Genomic DNA, 13116 nt, shown 5'->3' with positions numbered 1-13116 from the left:
AGACCTGAACCCCATATGGGGTATTGCCAAGAGGAAAATGAGAAAGAAGAGACCAAAAAATGCAGATGATCTGAAGGGCACTGTCAAAGAGACCTGGACTTCCATACCACCTCAGCAGTGCAACAAAATTATCACCTCCATGACAAGCTGAATTGAGGAATTAATTAAAGCAAATGGAGTCCGTACCAAGTATTGAGAACATGTACAGTAAAAGAACATACTTTTTCCAAAAGGCCAACAATTCTTATGAAGAATTCTAATTTGTTGAGATTGTGAATTGGTGGGTTTTTGTTAAATGTGAGCCCAAATCTTCACAATTACAAGAACCAAATACTTTATTTTTTTAATATGCGAGTTTCATAATTTGAATTGAATTACTGAAATGAATTAACTTTTCCACGACATTCTAATTTATTGAGATGCACCTCTAAATAGATAGATAGATAGATAATGTTATTATAACAGTGTTAATATTTGATTAACAGTTAGATTTGATGTCAGTTTTCAATGTATCTTTTCTCGCGTCCATCATCACTCCATCAACAGCGACGCGACGCGCCACAAGCTGAAGGCGCCACGTTATAATCAGCGCGCGACACGGGAGCGTTGCGTCCTGCGCGTGACGACGATTCGTCATTGGTCGCTGCGAGGTCTAGACAATCGGAGGCGGGGAAACTGAAGAGTCGTTACAGCCCACTCTAAAAATCAGTCAAAACCGGCTCACGGGCTCCAAGTCAATGAAACGGCAGTAATTCATAGAGCACGGTCCTCACATCCCCATCCTCAAGTTGGTGTTACATGTTTTATCCGAGGTAAACCACGGGGAGAGCTTCATCTGAAGGACGTTTCTCAGAAATTCACCATCAAAGAAAATCCGTCCGGTAAGACTGAACGTTTTTAATTTGTGATATTATTCATATCATAAATTCCATCTGTCATAGACACGATATATGTCGCAGTTTTCCATGTTTTTAGCCCGCTGTGACCCACATTTTAGACGTAGTCTTATAACAATGACATTATTATTCCTCAAAGGATATAGAACTACTGTCCCTGTGACTCATGGACATCTTAAATATTTATTTCTAAATATAAACGTGCTTTAATTCATTGTGTGGTTGATTTGAATATCAGCGTGTAATACTTTATCTCGCTTAGTAAGAGCAGAAACTTTACTGCCCGCTAATGTCTCAAATCTTGGGGTTTTGTCTTTGTTTTGTTATCCTGCGTGTGCAGATGCAAAAGTTAAATCATTATCAGCTGAACTTAGTGAGTGCGTGAAGAGGAAAGCATCTGCGATTCCCCAAAAGTCTGCATGCGCCCATAATAACCCAAAATGCTGTCCAAGTAGACAGTCCAGTAGGGATCGAGAGACACAGTCAATGCTCTGATGAAATGCCAGTGTGGTGTAACTGTTTGCTTAAAAAAAAAAAGATCCTCATGACTGTGTTAAGGTCATATATATATATATATATATATATATATATATATATATATATATATATATATATATATAGTGTACTGTAGATAGAATTTTAATTTTTCAAATAGAAAAAAAATACTATTATATTAGTAGATGCCCTTGTTACAGTGTAATATACATTTAAGTACTGAGTAATAATTACTACATGTACTTACTCTATGGTTAGGGTTAGGATTAGGGCTTAGTTTAGGGTTACTTGCATGCAATTATGCATAATTTATTGTTAGTGTAATAGTAAGTGCATGTGATCTGAGTAACAAAGACACCTTCAAATAAAGCGTTACCAATCTTTCTTTTATGGTTACACCACTTTATTACACAATTTTTAGAGTTATTAAATTACAATTTTCTGATTTTTTTTTTTTGACACAAAGATTACCTAAGATCTAGCTGCCAGCCTATAACTAGTGAGTTTATACCTCACCTCTCACTGGCATCAAGTTTTTTTTTACCCTCCAGACTTCATGTAAAGACTCACTACAGTACAGTTTCAGTGTATGAATGGACAGGAGTTTCTTGTGTTCCTGTGTGCACCTGTGCCTTTTATCATCCCAGAGCATCTGGGTAGCAGATGCGACCCAGCAGAAGTGACCTAGGTGAAGCTGAGATATTCAGTATCGTGTGTTCTAGAGCACGTCAGGTGGTTGAGGTGGTAGATTAAGGCACAGAAGGTGCTGTGCTCTAACCAGTGATTAGCTGAGGACGAGTGAAAACAGGATTTCCCTGTGTCTCTCTCCTTTTCTTCCTTTCTGTTTAGGTCTGTGCAACCACAGGGGGTGTTAGACAGAGCATTATAATCACATCTTGACTTCAAAAGAATTGATTTCTCTCTAATCCTGTCATTTTGAATACACCTCGTCTTAGATGTCTAAGGCCTGCTCTTAGCGTTTCCCAGTTATCTAAAATGACATTTGAAGATAACAGGTGAATACATGAAATATGATTATTTGTGCACAAAGTTGATATACATTGTTACTGATTTTCTTATTATATGCATTTCCAAATATATAGAAATTTATCTGGAACATCACTTGATAAACTATTCCATTTTAGAGTAGTTTAAAAGGTGGTTCAATAAGAAATGTTTAAACAAAGTTTATTTATTCTTATCCTAAGGCATTTTGGGACGGCTGTTTTGTATTTGAGATAGAATTCAATTTCGGTGTGATGTGAAGTCACACATCAGAGGTCACGCTCTGGAACAGGTGGTCAGATCTGAACCATGTTAGCTTTTGTAGAGTCAGATGTTTGATTGTTTGTGATGAGTGAAGCTGTTTTTTTTTAAACTAACATAATTTATTTGCTTAATATGTGTGAAAATTTTATGATAGTGTGGTGTAAGAGAGTTTGAATCCAAAGCATGGTTAGGCTACACGACTCAAGGTGACTATTCTTCTTTAAGGAATAATTCAACCAAAAATGAAAATTTGCTAAATAACTCATTGTAAGGACTGTTTGTTTATCTGAACAGATTTGGAGAAATTTAGTAACATCACTTGCTCACCATTCGATTTTTTGCAGTGAACAGTGGAATCCATCAATGAACAGTTTGTGAAATGAAAAGCTGCATGCTTGTAACAAACAATTTCATCATTAAGACATTTTCAACTTTTAACTGTTGCTTCCTGGGAACACATAATCCATAATGACACTTCCTCCAGTGAAAAAGTAATCTCGTCTGAATCAGTGGAGAAATATGCACAGATCAAGCATCATTTACAAGAACAAGTGAACAAATATGTCAGTGGACTTTGATGTGAGAGGACAGCACCCATTCACTGCAGAGTATCACTTGGTAATCAAGTGATATAATGCAAATTTTGTCTACATCTTGGGTGGCCTGAGAATTTTCCATTTTCTAAGTATTTTTATTTAATTTATTATTATTATTATTATTATTATTATTATTATTATTATTATTATATTTTTTTTAGTTAATGATTGCAGATTATTTATTGATTGACAAATTTTGGGCCTATCATTAATTTCCAACTTTAGATTCAAAAGTTGCATAACAACATTAATTAGCGCTCTTCATGCATGTCGAAATGAATGCATGTGTGCTGCTCCAAAAATTGCTGAATAGAATAACACAATAGAGCTAAAAAGAAAGAGAGGATGTTATTAAACACAGATACAGGGCAGCTGGTCTGTTATCACTGGTTCTGTTGAAAGCACTTCACATCCTAAGCAGATTGTGAGTGTTGATGTGACAGCTCTCAGTAGGGTCAATTGTGTGCTTGGAGTGGGCTGAAAACACAGACAGGACCTCCATCACTGCACAATATAAGATCTATTTTGTAAGATGCCACTTTTTTGGATACTTATGTTTTGTTTAGCAGTTTAAACACTCATAATAACCAATTCACGATTGTGCGTCACTGAGGTTTTAAATTAGTTCTTGTGAATTATTAATTAGGGACGTCAGGGGAGTGTTGTAACATGCAGTGAGTTGTAACACAATCTGTTTAACCATTCATAAATGTGCTACATGGTGCCTGCCTTCATCATCATGACTAGCACCCGCCTAAATTAATAGTAGAAGTTGTGAAATTCTAGTTGTGTCCAAAATCATAGATACTATAATGACATCCTACATTTGGTATGTTGTTATTGTCATGTGACCTAGCAGTGTCGCTTCACTGCCATTAACAACTCCTCTTCTGTGGCTTTATGGGATGTGCACTGCAGAATCACAATTCTAATGCAACTCTAAAGAATGTAAAGGAAGAAAAACTTTTCCCCTTATTTTTTGTCTGTGCTGAATTATATATTTTCTATATTGTGTGTTTTTCAATTTGAATTACAATACTTGGTGGGTGGAATAATTATTTTGAGCAAGTCAATTCTTGATTACCACTATAAATTCATGCATAAAATTTTAAATGTGCATGTGCTAGGTTTTAACAATGTAATTTGACATTAATTTACAGTTTATGAATACTAGAGTCTAGACAAGAACAGACAAGTATAGGAATATTATATTAAAGTTTGATACATACAGTAGGTGGCCAACCAAAATGACTACACCGCAGAGCCACTGCGTTAACTGCAAGTCATGTGTTGAAGTTGTTCACAAAACTACTGCCAGGTGGCGCAAAAGGACAGTTTGCAAACTACCTGCAATTTATTTGGTTTTGTAAACAGAGATCAGATAACGAAATAAAACAACAATACAATACAATACAATAACAATAACATTATAATATACCATTATAACATCCTTAAAAATCAATTTGAAATGAATTTTTTTAAAGTGAATTTAAAAACGTGTGATAGTTGTAGGCTGCAGCCTAACATGTCAAACATAAAAAAATATTAATACAAATAAAATTACGTAAAGGCTCTTTCCACTTTCAGATTAATCCAATCAAAGTTATATTAAAAATGGTCCTTGCTCTTCCAAGCCTTTCTGGAAGGCTCCCAAGCCTTTCTGGTGTTTGTTGTTAACTGTTCAGAAGACGTGAAATAAAGTGCGTGCATCTGTAATAAAACGTCCCTCATATGGCGCCGGGGGCTGAATAAATGCCTCCTGTAGCGAATACATGAGTTTTTGTAAGATAAATATCCAGATTTCAAACTTAATAAACAAGGATGCTTTGAAGGTGAGTAAAAAAATGGACGAATTTTCATTCTCGGGTGAACTAACCCTTTAATGCATGTTATGGTTATTAAACAGTCATTATGACAACCATTAATTGATACATGTGTATCAGCAAATGTAGTTACACATTTAACAAAATGTAAAATAAAAATCTGTCATGAATTACTCCCCCTCATGTCGTTCCAAACACGTAAGACCTACGTTCATCTACGGAACACAAATTAAGATATTTTGGATGAAATCCGAGAGTTTACTGACCCTCCATAGCAATACAACTACAACGTTCAAGGCCCAGAAAGGTAGTAAGGACTTCGTTAAAATAGTCCATGTGACATCAGTGGTTCAAACGTAATTGTATGAATCTCTGAGAATGTTTTTTTCTGCAGAAAGAAAACAAAATTTCTACTTTATTCAACAATTTCTTCTCTTCCCTGTCAATCTTCAACGCACGTTAACAAGAGCATCGCTGCATGCATGTGGATCTGTTGAAGCAGGAGATGCCTTTCTGACGTAGAACCCGGATATGCTGTGCCTTGTTTACAAGCAGAGTTAGACGTAAACATGTTTTGAAGATTTTGACAGAGAGGATGACTTTTTTTCCCCAGCCTTGCTTAAGCCCTATTTGGACGGGATACATTTTTCATGGAGAGGTGATGGGGTAAAGTAATTATTACCAGAGCTTCTCAGTTATTTTAATCCCGTCCGAATGCGCAATCTCAGAAACCTTATGGACAATGTCAGTTGGTTGCGTCTGAGGGTGCAGCACCAAAGGTTTTATTTCAAAAGCCCTGAATCTTCTGGGTTTGTTAATAGTTTTGTCAAAAACAATTTTTGCCAACACATATCATACACAAATATTTAAAATGGTTCAATACCATTTTCCCAAAGGATTGGTAAAATGTAATGACAGGCAGGTGATGGTGATGTGTAAATCGAGTTTTACTGAGATTTCTAATCCCGTGCGAATTGGCCATTATTACAGACACCCTGTGGTAAAATTACATTCCCCCGTCTACCCCTGTAAAATGAATCCTGTCCAAATAGGGCTTTATTCGAACCAGAATTCAACAGATCCACATGCATGTGTCATGATATTCTCATGAACGAGAGTCAAAGACTGACAGGGAAGAGAAGACATTGTTGAATAAGTCGTTAATTTTGTTTTCTTTGCACTCAAAATATGTTCTCGTAGTTTCATAAAATTATCATTGAATCACTGATGTTACATGGACTATTTTAATAATGTCCTAACTACCTTTTTGGGCTGATAGTTGCATTGCTGGAGGGTCAGAAAGCTCTCAGATTTCATCAAAAATATTTTTTTTCCGAAGATGAATGTAGGTCTTACAGGTTTAAAATGACATGAGGCTGAGTAATTATTGCCCAAGCACCAATGATCCGTATTTTCATTTTTTGGGTGAACTAACCATTGTATCTAACAACCACTGAATTTGGTTAATTTCAGCAAGGCTGCAATATTGTTTTATATTGTATCATGATTGAGATGTTTGTGTTGGCAAAGTTCATGTGTCCAATTTCCATCTTTGGCATTTATGTTTCTTTCATGGCTGAGATAAAGGGGTAGCTTACCCTAGATTTTTTTTTTTGTTATCTTTTATTCACCCTTACTATCTACTGTCCAATGCCTTCTGTCTTCTGACTGATAGTTTATACTTAATAGAAAGTAAAAGGCCTTTAAAGGAGTCATATGATGTTGCTAAAAAGAACATTATGTTGTGTAATAAAAATGTGTTTATGCAGTCTAAGGTTTTAAAAAAAACACATTATTTTCCACATAATGTACATTATTGTTGCTCCTATATGCCCTGCCTTTCTGAAATGCATAGATTTTTACAAAGATCATCGTTCAGAAAAGCGAGGTGTGCTCTGATTGGCCAGCTATCCACTGCGTTGTGATTGGCCGAATACCTCAAGCGTGTGACGGAAATGTTATACCCCTTGTCAAAATGTGATGGTGTAACAAGTCAAAAGCAATAAAACCCATTATAAACGAGGCATTTGTTGCATCCAGTGGGGACATAATTACTTATTATAATGACTTATGCTGTATTTATACAGGTTGTGTTGAGTTTCGTGCTGCATACAGTCTGTGAAACTGAAGCGCCAGACTGTCATTGCAAAGTTGGAAGTGCCCCACTTAGAATATATTTAGAAATATAAAAACAACCTTTGTGCACAGAAACATTGCATGCTGCTAGCAACAGCGAGAATAAAAGTTATGCCTTCTTTCTTTATGTGAACATTTGGATGGCTGATGCAAATCTTCCAACATTGTGATGTAGACATGTGGGGCTGTGTTAGGACGAGCCATTTTAGGAGGGCGTGGTTGACTCTTAACTTATATAAAAAACTTCTCTTTGGATTTGAGACTTTACAGATTTTTACAGTCTTTGCAACTTTACAGATCTTCTTTATACACCAAGAGTTTGCAACACTCCAAAGAGAAAGGAAAAATTGAAATCGCGTCATATGACCCCTTTAATATAATTCTAAAAAGTTCTCCCTTCAGGTTAATAGATTTGTCTTTTTGCTGTGAAATCTTTACTGATTTTTTGAAGTAAATAAAAGAATTACTTATATTGTACATAATATTTAAAGATGAACTCTTACTAGATTGAATCAGCATATGGTTACTTGATTATCCACAATGTTTTTTTTTTTTTTGAAAAATTATGTGAAAATATGAGAATAAAAAATTAGATCATCTGAGGAACGTTTATTTGTTTATCTATTAGTAGTTGTATTGTGTTTACTTTAGTAATATAAAGTATTTGTATATTATTTTGTCTAAAGGTTCCATTTAAAAATATATATATGTCAGGCTTTAAGGGGTTAAAAAGTCATTAGTTCAATTAAATTACAATTAAAATGCTTTATTCAGATTTGATTGAAGGTGACTCCAAGTATGCTGCAAGACAATGAAACATTGTCTCACTCTACTCAACCAATAGTGTTATTGTTAAAGAGAAAAAAGAATGCCTAGTATCCTTTGTCCTGAGACCTTGAATGTGATTGGGGGTCCTTTCACGTCATCAGCTGAGCTTTGGCATCCCGTTTCTTCGCTCGGGTTCATTAGAGGTGTCAACAGTATATAGATTTGCCATCTGGTCACGGTGACATCCCATCACGATATCATGTGACTCAAGAGAAGAACATCAGGGAAGACTGGAGAGGGTGTCCCTTTGTTTGGGGCTTGTGTGTGGACACTGGCACAGAATGTCATTTGATGGGCCGACCTGAAACGATATGCCCTGTTTGGACCACTGTTACTCTCTTCCATTGTTGCGGACATGCCAACATGTGGAGGCTTCCCTCATCTGCCGAGCGCCTGACTGACCCAACACTGCCTCAGTGTTCTCCTCGATGCTCAGAGTCACACAATAACTTCCTAACAGCGAAACATGGCCCTACTCACCGGAAATGGCAGTTGTGTGAAGAAAGTGTGAAGGTCACAGCCTTTGAACCTAGTGAACTCAAGTAAAATAAGGCAGATTCTTATTGAAGATTGAGCCTTTTTTCAATAAGCAGGATATACTGTAATTACACTAACTGGACTGTTCTAGATACTAATTATGGGACTTAGAGAATAAGTACTTTTACTTGCCATCCCTCTCTCAATACTTCTAGCCAACAGACACAAAAGTGAATGTCATAGCATTAAATAATAAGCTATCAACTAATTTTTTGATACAAAACATTTTCACATAAAGATTGAAAATTATGATGAAAAAATATATACAATGATGACCCCAAAAAAGTAAAATGTTAGTTTGTATGTACAGTACTTTATTATTATTAAATTAAATTAATTAATTAATTAATTAATAATTTATAATGTTTTTTTATCATTCTTTTTCTTTGTATGGCTATTTTTTTTTTTTTATAAGGACAGTTAGTTTGGCTATACTGCTGCTCAGTAAACCAACTTGTAAAATAATTGCAATAAGAATATGGATCGTAGATCTTATCATGTTATGGTCAGCGACCCATAATGCAATTACGATCTTGTCATGATAGGGTCATCTACCATAATGCAACAAGGATCTTATTATGTTAGGATCATCTACCCATAATGCAATATGTGAATGATTTTCAGTTCCTTTATTGTAACTGTTTCTTTACAGTTTCAACAAAAAACAACTTGATTTATTATCAATCAGGCAGTAGCATCTAATCCCTGCGTTTCTCATGGCCTCACATGCTTTCGTTCTTCATGCCATCATCTTATACAATCTGGATTAATGTGACAGCTTGCCAGCACATAACTTCTTTTTTTTTGCTTTTTTTCTGACATTATTTATTTACAGCTTAGTAAAGTAATGAGATCCCTCATGTTAGTCAGACTTTTTAATCTGTCCCTTCTCACTGGATAAGGCTTTATTTTTCACACAAGACTTTCATCCAAAACCTTGTAACTTTAAAAGGCCCTCACCATTTACAGCATTTACAGCTGTAAAATGGTAAAAACATTTTTTAGTCTTAAATGAAATGAAAATCACTTTCATTTCACATAATTAAGCCGAGGATGTCTACTACATCTTGTTTCCCTGTCTACTAGAACATGTGTCTGCCGTGTGAGTCAAGTCATTGTAAGTGGTGTGGTTTTTATCCTGTGCTTGGTTTGTGCATGTGTGATGTTAACTGCACTACCTGTGGCGATCTCAGTGTGGTAACCTGAGCAGCTCCGACAGGATGTGGAGCACAGGCCTATAAATAAATCACATTTGCAATGAGTCACTCTCCACGCTGCCTCCGGGGAAAGAGACACAGAAAGCGTTGGGGGTGGAAAGAGGGAGTGAAGGAGAGTTGGGGAGGAAAAAGAGGCCAGGCGAAGCTCATCATATATGAAAGTCAATGCCTGATGCCTGTGACGTCTCCAACCCCTCCACTGCGGCAGCCGACATGAAAAAACCTCTTCATCAGGATCTGATAGATTCATTCTGAGCCTGAAGCTTCTTTTTGAGATGAGGGATGAATGAGATCTGCTAAATCTCCCTGCAGCACTAGAATGTGACGTACTTCCATGTGACAATCATCCTCTTCTTGAGAGGATGAGGAGCATGCATGATTTGTAATTCTACAGTACATTTGCATCATTTAACAAAAAAAAGGCATGATTTTTATTTTTTTTTATAAATGTTTGGGATCAGTATGTTGTTCATTTGAACTTGAAAAAAATGAAGAAAATAAAAATAAAAATATTAAGCAGCGTAACGGTTTTTTACATTCATAAAAATATTTTTTCTTGGGTAGCAAATCAGTGTATTAGAAGGATTTCTGAAGGATCATGTGACACTGAAGATTGGAGTAATGATAAGGAAAATTCATCTTTGACATCACAGGAGTAAATTACTTTTTAAAATGTATTCAAATAGAGCAGTTGTTATTTTTCACAATATTATTGTACCTTTCATCAAATAAAGGCAGTCTTGATGAACATAGAGACTTGTTTTGTTAAAATCTTACTGTGTGCTACCGAGATTTTCATTTAATTTGTCAGATTAGGAGAGGGACGAAAGGTTGATAGTTGATGTCTAAATTGGTGTTTGGTATTAATCTCTGTCAGACAGATCTCATTAATCACAGAATCTTCAAATCCTCTCCGGATAAAGGGAAAAAGAGGAGTGGGGTGCAGTTCATGAAGACAAGCACTAATGATGCATGATGCAGTTTTACACAGTCCATTCCATTTGACATCCAGCATCTTCTCGTAGCTTGGCATACTGCCCAGAGCTATATTAGAAACCAATTATATTATGTTTAAAATTAAGCAGAATTTTTCGCAATATTGAACAACTAATATAGACACTCATTTACTTAAACTGTCAACTGAATTTTGCATGAATGCAAGGTTTTTATCATAATAGTCAATCCTTGACGTATTTGTTTATATGTTGTTTATGCCGTGCGCAGAAGACTGTTACCCACTCACTTCAGCATTAGCCTTGACAGAACGTCTGCTCTTCACAGGAGCAACGGTGTGATGCTAGCACTGTACTGTACATCTCTGCTTGTCACGTGACTGAGTGTGAATGTTCTATGCTATTTTTTGACAGCAAATGGAGACTCTGGATGTTTATCCTGCAGTCAGTTGGGCCTGTGATCCAATTTTAATCCAGTTTAGCCCCTGTGTGACGGCTTAGAAAAATCCAACAGATTCTGCACTTGTGTGAATGTGCGTTGGATTGTGTTTTCGGAGTATGACTCCTTAAAACATTGCCGTATTAGCTGCTCTTCTAAAATAGGAAAGAAATGTCATTGTCAGTGTCTTAATTCCCAGGGAACACACATACTGTTTAAAATGTATATCCTGAATGCTCTCCAAGTCGTTTTGGATAAAAGCATCTGCTAAATGCATACATGTAAATGTTTAATCCCCTTCATTTCTCCAATTTTAATTCTGTCATCATTTACTCAACTGAACCCATATGACTGTATTTCTTCTGTGGAATCAGACAGCAGGTTTGCTACTCTTTTACACAGAATGTGAAGTGAACTGATGCCATCCAAAAATTGCAAAAATGTGAGCTTTATATGTACTTTGACTGCACCTCTCAATAACTCTTCCATAAATCGATGTCTATGTTTTGAAGCATGGCAGCTGGTTTGAGCTGGTCCTGATGAGTTATGAGTATATGCTTAGGACTAGCACATGACCATCTTATAACCAGCTCCTGACCAGCGTAAAAGAGTAAATGATATCTTTTGATATCTTATACATTTGTACATTATATTTCTTATTATAAAATAATATATAATATACATTACCAGTCAAGAGTTAAGATTTTGAACAGTAAGATTTTTTATGTTTTTAAAGAAGTCTCTTCTGCTTATCAAGCCTGCATTTATTTGATGCAAAGAACTGCAAAAACAGTAACATTTTGTAATGTTTTTAGTATTTAAAATAACTTTTTTATTTGAATGATTTCCAAATGTAATTATTTCTTGTGGTTTCAAAGCACAATTTTTTAACATCATTACTCCAGTCATGTCATTCTTCAGAAATCATTTTAATATTCAGATTTGCTGCTCAAAAAAACATTTGTTATTATTATTATTATTATTATTATTATGTTGAAAACAGTTGAGTATAATATTTCCAAGTTTCTTTGATTCAGAAATTTGGAGAAAGTTCAAAAGAACAGCATTTATCTGAAATATAAATCTTGTTTTGAACATTTGTGTTTTTTTATTTGTTTATAGAAAATCTTACTGGCTTTCTGCAAGGGAATAGCCCCTTCAATTTCCCCTGTACGTTAAACTGAAACAAGTCTCCAAGAATGTTGTTTTAGTAATAACCTGATTCATTTTTCTTGAAACAGGATGAATATGTCAGAGTACAATTAATCTGAGATGATAATCCAGATGGTAGGGTGGACAGAGGGCTGTTCGCATCAGTTCCAAATCCTTCATCAGTTAATTAAAGACCTGGGGCTTTTGACTGAGCAATTAGCCTGGACATTACAGTGCAGGTTTAACGAAGTGAATAGCAGTGGTGTGTAAGTATAGCTACACGCCGCTAGTATGTCTGTAAGTAATCACACAGCAGGGATCATTTAAAAGAGCGGGACACCAAACCACGTCCACAGCTCACGCACATCTGAAAGCTGAGGGCAAACATTCCAGAGCTGTGTAAACCTCTGGGCCGAGTGACGTCCTAATGCAGCTCTGCACACGTCACTGAAGCCGTGGAGTTGCATCAGCTGGTCTCGCTGTGTTAAGGGGGTGCTAGATTTTTCTTTCTACATCTCTCTTTTCTAATCTATCTTTCAGTCTCACTTCATTTCATTTTGTCTTTCAGTTCACTTTTGTAAATACGATTCTGTGGTTTAAGTAGACAAAGAGATGATAACTCTCCCGATGTTTGGGTTATCTTAGGACTGCTTCACCCTAGAAAATCATGCTGTGCCCGCATTAAACACTGTTCTCACGTCCCCAGGAGAGATGTACTGCCTGTGTTATTACTATTAAACATACAGTAGTTGCACAACTTACTTTTCTACTCAAA

At 35.9% G+C, this 13116-nt stretch overlaps 1 protein-coding gene across 2 annotated transcripts in view; it reads left to right on the top strand.

The window, feature by feature from the left end:
- Positions 1-689: 689 nt before the first annotated feature.
- The window catches only part of slc38a3a (solute carrier family 38 member 3a), a 38355-nt gene continuing 25928 nt past the window's right edge, over positions 690-13116 (top strand). For both annotated transcript variants that reach the window (XM_026275217.1, XM_026275216.1), the window contains exon 1: positions 690-881. The gene's annotated coding sequence lies outside the window, so the exon portion shown is untranslated. The remainder of the gene's footprint in view (positions 882-13116) is intronic.

The sequence above is a fragment of the Carassius auratus genome, chromosome 11, assembly GCF_003368295.1.
Source record: "Carassius auratus strain Wakin chromosome 11, ASM336829v1, whole genome shotgun sequence".
Lineage (NCBI taxonomy): Eukaryota > Metazoa > Chordata > Actinopteri > Cypriniformes > Cyprinidae > Carassius > Carassius auratus.
Note: the sequence above shows the minus strand (reverse complement) of the source record. Positions and strands in the feature narration are given on the sequence as shown.